Raw genomic sequence first — 12544 nt, 5'->3', positions numbered from 1 at the left:
CACAAAACAGAACAACCCGATGCTGCAAAGAGGACATTTAGCCCTAGAGGGTTTGCAGAGATGCTTTAGACTCTGGCCCTGCCAGCACCTCCCCACTAGCACTTCCTTTTTGCTTCGAGTTGTGTGGTGCCCATAATTGCATCTTATTCCAACAGGAAAGCAGTGCCATGGCTGCAGCCACACCAGCTGTACATCCCTCAGCAACTGATAGCTGCCCATTTTAATTGTGGAATGGATTGGGTTGGAAGGAACCTTAAAGATCACTTAGTTCCAACCCCCCTGCCATGGGCAGGATCACCTTCCACCAAACCAGCTCACTCAAAGCTCCATCCAGTCTGGTGCTGAGCACCAGGGAGGAGGCAGCCACAACTCCCCTGGGCAACCTGTGCCAGAGAGAAATCCTACTAGGGGATTTGGGCAGAAGTTGTCCCTCTACCCACACCAGGTGTTTACAATGCACACGGATTTTGCCTTCCCAGTTAAAAGCTGCTTTCTGAAACAGTGTATTAACAATACTTCTTAAGCATATATCATCTGTCAAAATGGAGTGTTTGGAATTTTAACATCCTTACCAATACAGCATCTTAAGTTTTCTGCACTGTTTCACATTTACATACTAGGGGTAACTATCTCTGGTACCTAAGGTGATTTTATTATCAAACAATACTCCTTGCTCTTACTATATTGCAAAGAATTATTTATGGTCAAACCTATACTCTTTTCTTTACTGTTGGACCAGTAAGAAAACCAACAGATTTAATATTTGCCAAGAACTTGGAAAACATCTGAGAGAGAAAAAGCAGAAGTATACCATCCCTGGGGTTTGGTTATTTTTGGGGGGGAGGGTGTTAGTTGCTTTTTTGTTGTTGCTTTGTTTTGTTTTTCTTTGGTTGGTTTTGTTTTTACAAAAAAACTCACTGCTCAGTAAGCCAAGCAGCCAAGAGATCCAGAGATAAAGCAGATACTCTATAGGTTTTTCACCCAATTTGTTGGGGTTTTTTTTTGGCATTTGGTTTATTTTTTTTCCCCCCTCACAGTCCCCTGCTCAGCTATCTCTGTATCACTTCATTCTTGGCACCCCTGTCAGGACAGCAAGAAACCTATTTTTCTTGTTTTCCCTCCTGGGGAATCTGAGACTTAAAACTGTGCATACCCTCCCCATTTCTCCCTCTTTACAACCACCTTCCCAAGAGTCTGGATCATGGTGATCCAACAGCCTTGCTATCATGCCTGAGCTAGAAGAGGTGTTTTCATCTCCTGGTGGTAGTTCTGCCATACACCTTCACCATCCTCCAACCTTCATCAGGCCAGGAATTGGAGAAAAGCAGCTTAAACCTTCTTTAAGTCAGACAACAGATAGCATTCAGGGTTAGCTGTTTATACTAGCCAGAGCTTTACAGCTGCAAGGGCATGAGTCTCAGGCAAGAAAAACAAGGCTGTTAACACTAATCCATGGTAAGATCACACTGACAGCTCAGGTTTCAAAACCTGCTCCTGCAAAATCATCCACACAGGCATCTGCTGCAGGTGTCCCGCACCACTTAACACCTAAAATGGTGCCACTGGTATCGAGTCAAAAACAGCCATCACATTCCTTATGTGCTCAAGCCCATGGAGGATTTCTCCATTCCTAAAAATGCATCTCCAAAACCCTAGGTATACCCTCAGAGTCCCCCAGTGAAAGTTTACAGAGTACCAGTTTTCAAGTAACTGTGGTTTCGGTGTCCCAGGACATTATACACAAGCAATGGCAAACAATTAAAAGGAGTTGGAAGAGGGTTCATTTACATATTTGCTACTTTTCAGCTGACTCTTCAGTGGCCTACAGTTAATCAAACCAACACCCCTTCTTTTTGTGTCACAACTGGAAGAAAGAAGTAGGCACTGTGCATCCTTCCCACTATTCTCTTGCAAATGGAGCCACGGCAGAATTCAAAAGTTGCACACAGAGACCAAGTGAATTATGCATTTGGCTCCCCTCAAAAGCCAAGGAGAAACTCAAATGCCAGATTTTCTTAAAAGCAAAGCATCCTGTCAGCAAAATGACACTGACTGACTGTCTGTATTGAAGGCAGTGGGATTTTTCTTTTCAGAAACAGCATTCATTTATCTGTTGTTGTTGTTTTAATTAGAAGAACTGATAAATACAAAACCAATGGGGGAAAACAAATACAAAACCAACAAAGACACATTTATCTGCTAAAGGGAAGTGGCAAAGAGCAGCTGTCCTTTAATGATCACCAGGCATGTGAAATTAATCCACATCTTTATTACAAATTTAAACTAGGAAATAAATTAAAACTCAAGTCAGCCCAGGAACCCAGGTGGGGAAGGAATAAGCAAGGCTCAGTTTACCCCAGCCTGGCCAGTCATCCCTGCAAAAATAAGTACCTTTGTCTGCTGCCACCACAATTATTCTCTTATCACCATTGCTGGAGATAGGAAAGTCACTGCCCTGTTCTGAACAATGGGCACTTCACACAACTGCAGTAAATTAATAGCTCCAAATAGTCATAGGGGTTACAGAGACATGGTGTAGAAGTTTAATTTCTACATTTCCATTACATAAATGCATTTAAATACAGCATGGGGAACAACAATGTGTTGATCCAGGCCTTTCCTTAGTAAGCCCTTTCCATAACTGGGATCCAGTCTTGCACTGACAAAACTCCCCTCAAGTCCAGGGAGCTTTACACAAGGAAATATTGCATTGCTCAGCTATTCATCCTTTCATGCTAGATCCCATACCCAAGGAGACAGAGCACTGGGACAAGGTATTAAACAAGGTTCAAAGCATAAAAATCACAGCTGGGACCAGTTGAAGGGAGGGAATAGCCTTCCCCTTGCTCCCAGTAGCTCCATCCTGCAGGCAGAAGTGCTGGGGGAGCATCAGGGTACCAAGGGCTGGAGCTGCTTCCACATTTTGAGCTCTAGGCTGCATCTAGTCCAGGCTCCTCTTCTGCAAGCACTCATACATCTAGAAACGATGCATTTTTTCCTCACTGACTGATGACACATTGAATTCACGCTTAGCAGGAGGAAGCTGTTTGAATACCATCCTGCCAAAGTTACCACATGATTCTGTTACTTACAAGTTCCTTATTTTTCAAACATTAGCAAAAGAAGCTGATGAAAGGTTTTATAGCATTCTACTTGTGCATAGAAGTCAGCTGAACAGCTAAGGTGCAGTACATATCCCAGTGCAAAATCAGCTGCAGTGGGGAAATGAATAGGACCAGCTTTATTTTGAGAAAAATGCCAACAGAAGTTCATGCACTTAGTTGTTTTTGTTCTTTGCAAAAAAATAGTAGGGGCAATTTTTCCTGTAAAAAGCCCTTTAATAAAATACAGAATGTACCGGGCAAAAGTATCAGGTCTACAAATCAGTGCTTTTACTATACCTCAAAAAAAACCAAACCAAAACAAAACAAACCACAGCCCCCCAAAACTCCACAACAGCAGAAAATTCCAGAAGGCTTTTCTTTTTTTTTAGTTCTCCTAAAACTTAAGAATCAAGCTTATGAGCTGTATTTCATTACAAAAGCCTTGAATTTTATTATCTTACAATCAGTAACTTCCATCTCATTTTTGTGTAAGCACAGTTCAAGGCAGAGAGACCTGTTTACATATGTGGAGCAAATGAGGCAATGAGAGGTAGCAATTAGCATCACATGGATCATATGCTGTTCTGTCTTTCTCAATTTTCCTTGAACTGAAAATATCCAGTGCTCCAAACACATACATTTTTTTGTGCAGTGGTACTCACAACTCCCAATAGAAATCAGGGCATCTAATGCTCAGCACAGTCGAAGCACAAAAGAACAAAAAACTCAACAATTAGAAGCTAATCCCTGCTCTGGTGGGGTTGCAATCTAAATTGAATTTAGAAGATAACACCATTACTCCATTTTACAGAAGTGGAGCTGAAAAACAGAAAGATTAGGGGGTTGTAGATGCTAAAGTTTTTCACGGTTTTGCCTTCTTCCATTCTTTGTGCCACTTGTTTATTTAGGTTGCAACCCACCAAAACAGGATTATCTCTTATTTGTGTTTCTGCACTAACATAATGAATGCCACGAATGACTACAGAAAAATTGCTTTTCAGATGGTAATAGCTACAGGTGATTAATAATGATGCAACTCCAAGCATGTAGCTGGCAATACTGTGCTTTCTGGGTTACAGAGATTAATTCTTTGGGTCACGTTCCACTGTTACTTACATAAACAACCTGCAAAAAGGGGCAATAGAAAAGGGATGCCTCTGCTTTGGGAGCAGGGGGAGGACTGGCCTACCCAACACACCTATTTTTGAGAAAAGTTATAGCTAGGGTGAAATGTCTTTCTGGAAGAGGGATGTGTCCTACAACTCTTGCTTCCAGACTTATTTGTCAGAGATATTAGAAAAGGGAGAGGAGAAGCAGAAAGGAAGTTAATATTAAGTTAATGAGCATCTATGTGCCAAGAAACAGAGAATCCTGTTGACACCCCCTTTTTAAAAAACACATGTATACTGCCATCATCAGAGGCTCTTAGCCCATCTTCTACCAGGCTGCTCCAGGCATTACACATTACCTACATGAAATGTCAAAACATGTGCATTTTAGTGTCATTCGAGCTGCCCTGATTCACCTGGGACATCCCAGCCTCATCCCTGCCCAGTCTGTGGGATCCCAAGGGACAGCAGTCTTAAGTGAGCTGGCAGCACACTGGGGCAAGACTTCTTGTCAGCCTGAACCCAGCCATGGGCCAAGCAGCCCTCACTATGACCTCCATTGTCAGTCCCCTGCAATCCAAAAGCCTTTGCCTCACTTAAAATGCATGAAATGTACTTTTAGAATGAGTAAGATCCCTTCTGAAAAGCTCTTGGAGTGCAAGGAAAGTGGAGTTTAACAGCGAAAGTTGTATGAAACATGGATTATTCATCAGATTTAAATGGGTAACTACTCAGGGTACAAAAGCACATCAGGGCATTCCATCACGTAACAGGACTTGAAAACACTGTAGCATCATCTCTGCTAAGATTTGTGGCTCAAACTCCCAGTATTTCCATAAAGAAAGCTTCAAAAGGAGTGATTTATATCGGAACTGAGATTATAGAAGAAGGGAATATATTAAAGAAAACTATTTCTTATTTATGGCCCAGAGATCATTTACTTTGAAATCAGGACTTGGGGCAGACACTTCACCATGAGCACAGCCCTGAGGAATGCTGAAATCAGCCATCAGTAACTCTTTTCACAAGACAAGCTCCCCGAGGGCAGAAGGATAATACCAAGCTGGGTGGTAGTTTTTAAGCAGCTGGACACAAATTGGGACTTGTCAGTTGTTGTTCCCAGGCACTGCATGTCAAATCGGAATAACCTGTTGTGCTCTCTGATTTTTTTCCATGACGGGCTGCAGAATGCAGAAGAGGCACCTGTTGACTCCTGGATTAGTTTCCCTGTGATGAACAGCTCTTATCCATCATCAGTCAGTGAAAGATTTCAAAATAACATTTTCTTCTCATTTTCCCCTCATTTTCCCCATTGTGCTGAATGAGAGACATTCAGCACAAATGGCAACCAAGCTGCAACCTGCTTTGCTGACATCTGAGCTCTGCTGAGGAAGTTTCTTTGCCTCTCTGGAGTCTTCTTGTTGTTTCTAGTATGATCTACAGAAGCCATTTCAGGAACCAGGTTCAAGAAACTGCCTAGAAGGAAGATAGTAGCCCAAGGCTATTGGAAATGTCTGTGGCATGTCTAGCAGCACCAGGTCTGACCAGGGGGGTAGTGTCAGTATTTGAGCTAGCTCTTTGGTAGCTCATAGACCACTGCAGAGAAAACATAGCTGCCCAAAAAGGTACCAGGAAACTCAGAAGCCCACTAAAGCATTCTGTAAAGAGTACTGTGCTCTGTTCCATGTGACAGGGCACACAATGCCTGAGCCTGCATCTTGCCTCATCACCACTATCTCAGTGGTGCCTTTGATTTAGCCATTTTGTACCTAAAGCCTCCCTAGGACAGGTGGGGACTGGATGACACCTTGAGCTCCAGTGCTGCCAATAGGACCTAACATCAAGCTACCCAACAGGAGCTTCAGCAGTCACATTTCTAAGTGATCTGTGCACCCATCAGCAACATAACCACTAAAACAGAGTGGAAACCAAGCCCAGGACTTCCCCCTGCTCCTCAGCACTTGAGGGTATTTTATTTAGCAACCAAGAACTGAATTTCTCTTCCCTCTTTACAACCCAGATGTGCTTTCAGCTTGGTCCTTGTCTCTTGTTTGGCACTTCCAAAACTCCTTCACTAAAACCAGTATAAGCTTTCTCTTCCTCTGCTTGGACCTGCCAGCTGCCTCTGTGGAGATTCAAGATGGCTTGATAAGCAACTGCTAAGATGACTTTTTTAATGTTCACAGTCTCCCACTGCTGTATCATATATTTAGTGAAATAAACATTTAAGAAATCCTGCAGAAGGTAAGTTTCCACAATAACTTATGAAGTTGCTTTCACCAGCCACCTTATAGGTGAGGGAGGCTGTTGTATCAGACAGCCCTTTTTTAGACTTTGAGACCCAAGCTGTAGACCACAAGATCCATGGAATCACAGACTGGTTTGGGTTGGAAGAGACTTTGAGGTCTCAAGATCCTTGAGATCATCTGGCTCCAACCCCCCAACCATGGGCAGGACACCTCCCCCTAGACCCAGTTGCTCAAAGCCCCATCCAGCCTGGCCTTGAACAATTCCAGGCAGAGGGCAGCCACAGCCTCTCCAGGCAATATGTAGCAGTGTCTCAGCATCCACACTAAAGAATTTCTTCCTAATAACCTACATCTACCCTCTTCCTGTTTAAAGCTATTGCCCCAAGTCAACAGATGATGCTTTGGCAGTACAATTTTCTCCTCTAGAAAACATTTTTGTTGTTCTGGTTGTTGGCTGAAAAGCAATATTAACTGTACACCGGCTTCCTGGGAGGCAAGTCAAATTATTGCTGGTCTTCTGAGCTCAGTAGATAACTAAACTATAGTCAAGGCAGCACGAAATGGCCAAAAATTTGAAATAGGCTTTAACATTCTATCCATCTAGAAGTATAATACAGAACACATTTCTGAAAGGCCAGAAGGATTTTTCAATCAAGAACAAAATTTAGAACAAAATCCACATAGGTGTACTCTGGCAGCAAAATATCCCTAAGAATGTGGACCCCTTGTATTTACACATCTACTAAATATTTCTCTTAAGCAAGAAATTCCTCTCTGGTGACAAATTAGGAAGCTCTGCACAATTACATAACTCTAGCTAAAAGACAACAAAATTGCTATATGAGGAGCCAACATGTTGTTTGACAAATAGGTTTTTTTTCAGTGTCAGCTTAAGCAGCCTTCTTACACGCACACACACGCACACACACGCACACACACGCACACACACGCAATCTCCACTGCACCCCCTCAGGTGCAGGGCTGTGCACCACATCATGTAACTCTCTGTGGGATGGTTGAGTTAATTTTCTTTAAAGAAAAGTCTTTTCCAGGGGATAGAGAACATACTACCACTGCACTGGGCAGCTGTTGCCAAAATGGCTTGGGAAATGGTGGTGTTTCTCCTAGCAGATCTTCCCCAAGCCTCCCAAGAGGTAAGAGCAGGGAACAGATGGCTGCTGAGCAGAGAGGCTCCATCCTGATGGGTTCCCACTCCAGGGTTGGCTTGGTCTGACAGCCACTGCACTGCCCATCACACCTCACTTCTACTTCCTTGAGGTGCAGGCCTGGCAATTTATCCCACTTTACATACTTTAAAACTGAATTTACTTTTGAAACCCAGGCTGGAGGCACTCAGAGAATTCAAAGGCAGAGCAAAGATTTGCTGCAGAAACAACCACAGATGGAAACAGCCCAGCTACATGGAGAACATGCACTGCCAGCCACCGATGGACACAAACTAATCAGCCCCTTCACATGAGCAAACACATCTATTATTTGCACAGGTACAGTATCTACCTCTGACATTAGGGTAAGCTCTGTCAGACAAACATGAGCTCAAATAAGATCAGACTAAATGCCCCCTGTGGGTATAGCAAACAGGAGAAGAACAGCCGCTCCCTCTCATAATCCCCTAAAATCTCAAATAGAAAATATAGGCTTTAATTAAAAAAAAAAAAAAGTCAAGGAAAACAAAATATTATTTAAAACTTTAAAAGGTCCAATCACTAGATGTGCCTTGCTGTCTAAGTAGGTACAATTGTTCTGGGTGGTCTGTGAAGCACTAAGCTTGCTGTGCAGAAAGGAGTATTTTAAGAACAAATCAGTGGGGTACCCGAGTGTTAGAAGAGATGAATTCATGTTAGAAAAACATTTGGTGAAGGTCTTACACAGAATGCAAATGTTGAAAAAATAAATAATAGCTTCCCTTACTTATTTATTTTCATTTCTTTTGCCAAGGTCATAATTCCTTTTCATATATTTTGAGGATAAATATTAAGATTAATAGATCATCAACATTACAAAGGCTTAGTCTCTGGGACACAAGGTCACTGGGAAGCAAAGATCTACAGTCACTAAACACAGTGGTAATAAAAGCCAACAACTCAACAAGTCACTTTCATTTCAGATGCGGTCACAAAGGTTTTGCATCCCAAACATTCAGGAGACCATTTGATCCCTGCCCTACAGTCCCCAGAGGTTTGAAAGCTTCTCACCAAGGCTTTGTAGACTGGGCTTATTTTCTGCACTAGCAGTTGTATATAGATTTGGAATATAGGTTATATATATATAGTTGTATATAGGTTGGAAAAGACCCTTAAGACCAAGTCCAACTGGTAACCCAGCACAGCCAAGCCCACCACTAAACCACGTCCCTAAGCACCACATCCACATAAACCAGTTTAATTATGTTGGGTGAAAAATAATAATTTTAAAAAGCTGTTGAGAGGGATTTTTCTCCCTCTTTGCCATGAGTATAGTCACAAAATGAGGCTTCCTCTCCCAAAACTATGCTACACTCCTTTTCCCTCTCTTATCAGAGCTGTGGCACAGTCCCCAGCAACAGCATTTGTCTAGTCCTACCTGGAAATGTGTTGGAGATGCACATTTTAAGAGCTGTACAAGCAAATATGTCAAATTCACAAAAGCAATTTGCCATGCTATTTCTCTGTAGTTTTCAAAATACTTTGCAAAGCAGGTAGGCATTGGGCCATCTGTACTGAAGGAAAATAAACACAAGAAAGGGCAAGTCTGAGCAAGATGGAAAAAAAAAAAATTAAAAATTTACCAGCCTAGAGTCAGGGCACCTGGGTTTTAATACCACTATCCTCTCCACTAGACACAGAGTATAAATTCTAAGAAAGTACAAATTCTCACCAAAACTGGCATTAGAAATATTGAGGTAGCGACTGAAAACACGAGCTGTTGTTTTCCCATTCTCATGTTTAATGACATCTGCTGCTTTTTATAGCAATGCCCACTTTAACACAGGCAGTGTCCCAGGCAATGACCCTTGTAGCTACAAAGTCAACTTCTGGTGCAACCCTGATGTTGAGATGCACCTCTTTTGCACCACTTTACATTTTCAAGAGCTCAAAGGACCCTGCAAAGGCTAAGTGCCCCTGGAAGCAGTGTTTCCAATACATTTTAGGAATAAAAAAATTTAAAAGTATTTTTCCTTCAAGTCACCAGAATAAAGTCCTGCTCCCAACCCCAGTCATACAGACCAAACTTAAGACACTGGCACGCAGGCTGCAGATGTGACTAAATGAGAAAATTAGGCTCACTCTTAGAGCAAGCTCACAACAGCTGCGAGGAAGAGACAGGCACCATGGTCTCTCACTGGTTTCTGCCATCTGTATATTCTCATAAAAGTTCTATTCTCCCAAAACATATGCCAGCTGAATAATCCCATATTAGAACTGGCATAAATAATAACATCTGCAAGTCCTTCCATAGCCAAGTAAATAATCATTGACAAACCACACAGCAATAACCACCACCAAGTGCTATGTATGCAAGAGATGCTAACCATCCTCAGGTACCAGGGCTGAGTCATTTTGGGTGGATGGGAGGGAGGGAAAAAGGGAAAACAGCTTAATGCCTTCTTAAACTGACCTTGTTTTCAGCATAGCACTTCAGACCGATAGGTGAATATTGTAACCCCACCAGTGGATACTGGATCTATCACATCCACCCAGTAACTGCCATATAAGAGGCCCTACAAGGTCACCTCAGCTCAATAGTAACACAAGAGTGATTGAATATTAACCACATCAACCACCACAGCCTCTCCAAATACAAACACACCTACACCTAAGCCCACACCCAACTCTTTCCATTTCTTTCAATAGAGGTCAGTGGAAAACAGGAACACAAACTACCTGGTGTCTAACAGAAAAAACGCTGATGCTAAAACTCTGTCCCAACACAAACAGACAGCTTTCTCAAGAAAGCCTTCATATTTGTCCAAAGTAATTCTTAGCTTCCCACACAGATGGAGGAAAGAATAAAGTCAGGACTGAACCCCTGGGAGCGTGCTGACATGAGCCAGAGCAGCAAGACAGAAAACCAATTCCTGGAGAGCTGTGTAATGCCAAGCAAAGCCCAGCACCCCAGGTTACATAATTAGGAGATCAGAAAATTAATGATTTTAGAGCACAGCATACATTAGTTGAACTAGCCTAGGAATAAATAATCTCAAGAACGGTAAAAGCCACCACTCTAAATGATACCTGGACAAACAGATTTAATACCCTGGAGCAGAATCACATGCCTGGCAACTCCCAAACAATCAACATATGTTCAACTATGTACAAAAATCCAGGACACACAAGGCAAGTGCACACTGCAACACTTTTCAGTCATGGAAAGTTTGCTTTGGAACTGCAGAACCTCTTTCCTACTTCTTCAAAAATGATACGAGGTCACCTCAAATGGTGCATCAGCATCTGCTTGGAATTCTGCTGATGGAATGTAATATAATGATCAGGTGTTGCACATCGCTCACTGTATCAATGATGACTTTAAGGAGGGTGCAGCCACAACTGTCACATTCATAAAGTGTCATAAATGCCACATGTTGCCTGTCAGCAACTTACACAGTGTGATAAAGGATCATCACACAGCACAAGAGAAATGCTATATTAGAAAAAACAATTACTTTACAACAAACTTTTCAGGAAACAGAGCTGATGGCTCAGGTAATGAGATGTCCTACCACAAGACACTGACTTGTGTCAGCATTATTACATAGCATCATTAGTGACCAATCAATCTATCCTTACACAGGAAATGTTGACCTCTGTCAGTATCTCACACTTCAGGACCAACCAAGGTATTTGCCCAGACTGAAACCAAATGGATGGTAGGATCCTTATGTTGTTATTCTTAAGTACATATCTATTTTAAATACACATTAAATATACACCTATATTTAAATATACAAACTATAAATACATAAAACACATATGCAAATGCATACAGTGACATATACCACACACCAGTCCAGCTAAAACACAGGCAACTCTTTCATTTCTGCAATCTCAATATAAATAAACAGCTTTGCACAACACAGAACAGGGTGCTACTTGCTCTCCATAGGAATCTGAATATTCCTGTGACTAACACCAGGCTGCATGTTTTCCATGACGGAATAGGTAGACAAAATGTAAGGTTAAAGCTAAGAATAACAAGTTGAGGAAGTTGATAATTTTTAAATGGGAGGCCAGACCCATAACCTCATGAACTGCAACAACTGCACTCAGCTTTTTAGCAACCAAATCAAAGTCTGGCATGGGAAAGTTCAGTCAGTACATGCAAAGAAATACAGCAAGTAAGTGCTGGCGCACATAAGTGTAGATTCAGTCAAATAAAGTGAAAAAACCCAAGACACTCTCCTGCCTTGGCTCTTCAGCCATCAGATGATCATTTTTAACTAAAGCAGAAAATACATAAAAGAGACACAGGGCATCTATTGCTATACTACAGCCATTTAACAGGTAAAAAATGTTAAAGCAGCTTAGCTGTAATGCAGAGAGATTTACCAGGTCCTTTGGAGATCCCATCTTTGGAAACATGAAGGTAACAGTTCAGTGTAGTCAGTGATGGACTGGAAATACCCAACATCCACTTGTTAATGCCTGCATCAGTTGGCAAGACAACAACATGATGCAGGAACAGAGCACACAGGCACAGATGAATGAAGGAAATCAGCCAGCACGGGACACCTCTAGGGTGCAGGACACAAGGATACCAGCAGGCTGCATGCTTGGTTGGAGGAAAACCATGTAGGAGTGGTGGCAAATCATGGGAAGCAGCAGCTAGAGGCTGTACCTCCCTCCTGGGAGCTGGACTGCTTGTGCAAGAGGGGCTGATGCACATTTCTCACAACCTTCTGCTTTGCTGCTGTGTCAGCCCTGCTCAACACAACCCCTGCAGAACAAAGTGTTTCTTTTCAGGCCCACCAGAAGTTAGAGCTTCCTGAGCAAGCATTGGGCTGTGACAGTGGTCAAGGCAGAAGTGACAGTCCCTAACACAGCCAGTATCACAGGAAAGCTACTGAAAAAACTTTGTTGGGTGA

General features: G+C 42.3%; 1 long non-coding RNA gene across 1 annotated transcript; it reads right to left on the bottom strand.

The window, feature by feature from the left end:
- Positions 1 to 3317: 3317 nt before the first annotated feature.
- LOC139794220 (uncharacterized) lies at positions 3318 to 7483 on the bottom strand. The gene is made up of 2 exons (XR_011725029.1): positions 7398 to 7483; positions 3318 to 7361 (listed from the first exon to the last, which is right to left on the bottom strand). It is a non-coding gene; the product is annotated as an uncharacterized lncRNA (long non-coding RNA).
- Between the last annotated feature and the right edge of the window lie 5061 nt (positions 7484 to 12544).

The sequence above is a fragment of the Heliangelus exortis genome, chromosome 3 (assembly GCF_036169615.1).
Source record: "Heliangelus exortis chromosome 3, bHelExo1.hap1, whole genome shotgun sequence".
Lineage (NCBI taxonomy): Eukaryota > Metazoa > Chordata > Aves > Apodiformes > Trochilidae > Heliangelus > Heliangelus exortis.
Note: the sequence above shows the minus strand (reverse complement) of the source record. Positions and strands in the feature narration are given on the sequence as shown.